Source organism: Arachis duranensis, chromosome 5, assembly GCF_000817695.3.
Source record: "Arachis duranensis cultivar V14167 chromosome 5, aradu.V14167.gnm2.J7QH, whole genome shotgun sequence".
Lineage (NCBI taxonomy): Eukaryota > Viridiplantae > Streptophyta > Magnoliopsida > Fabales > Fabaceae > Arachis > Arachis duranensis.
Window position 1 is genome coordinate 32,131,266 of NC_029776.3, and position 1,149 is coordinate 32,132,414.

The 1,149-nt window shown below is 40.9% G+C and overlaps 1 non-coding gene across 1 annotated transcript; it reads left to right on the forward strand.

Moving 5' to 3' along the window:
* Positions 1-788: 788 nt before the first annotated feature.
* Positions 789-896, forward strand: LOC127747993 (small nucleolar RNA R71). Its single transcript, XR_008009936.1, has one exon. It is a non-coding gene; the product is annotated as a small nucleolar RNA R71 (small nucleolar RNA).
* Positions 897-1,149: the final 253 nt, after the last annotated feature.

A 1,149-nucleotide genomic window follows, 5' to 3' on the forward strand; every position in this document is an offset into this window, starting at 1 on the left:
ACGTCCTTCTCCTCCTTTGTGCATTCGGCCATATTGATTATATCAATGGCCTTGCACTCTCTTTTTGAATTCTCTTCTGTATTGCTTGGGAGAGTACTAGGAGGAGTTTCAGTGATTTCTTACTCAGCTGACCCACTTGTGCCTCCAAATTTCTGATGGAGGATCTTGTTTCACTCATGAAACTTAAAGTGGCCTTAGACAAATCAGAGACTATGTTTGCTAAGCTAGAGGGGCTCTGCTCATAATTCTCTGTCTGTTGCTGAGAAGATGATGGAAAAGGCTTGCAATTGCAAAGCCTATTTCTTCCACCATTATTAAAGCCTTGTTGGGACTTTTGTTGATCCTTCCATGAGAAATTTGGATGATTTCTCCATGAGAAATTATAGGTGCTCCCATAGGGTTCACCTAGGTAATTCACCTATGCTATTGTAGGGTTCTCAGGATCATAAGCTTCTTCTTCAGAAGATGCCTCTTTAGTACTGTTGGATGCATTTTGCCATCCATTCAGACTTTGAGAAATCATGTTGACTTGCTGAGTCAACATTTTGTTCTGAGCCAATATGGCATTCAGAGCATCAATTTCAAGAACTTCCTTCCTCTAAGGCGTCCCATTACTCACAAGATTCCTCTCAGAAGTGTACATGAATTGGTTGTTTGCAACCATTTCAATAAGTTCTTGAGCTTCTGCAGGCGTTTTCTTTAGGTGAATGGATCCACCTGCAGAATGGTGACATCTTAGAGAACTCAGATAGACCATAATAGAATATATCCAAAATGGTCCATTCTGAAAGCATGTCAGAAGGACACCTTTTGGTCATCTGCTTGTATCTTTCCCAAGCTTCATAGAGGGATTCACCAACTTTTTGTTTGAAGGTTTGAACATCCACTCTAAGCTTGCTCAACTTTTGAGGAGGAAAGAACTTAGCCAAGAAGGCCGTGACCAGCTTATCCCAAGAGTCCAGGCTATCTTTAGGTTGTGAGTCCATCCATGTTCTAGCTCTGTCTCTTACAGCAAAAGGGAAAAGCATGAGCCTATAGACTTCAGGATTTACTCCGTTAGTCTTAACAGTCTCACAGATCTGCAATAACTCAGTTAAAAACCGATAGAAATCTTCTGATAGAAGTCTATGAAACTTGCAGTTATGTTGC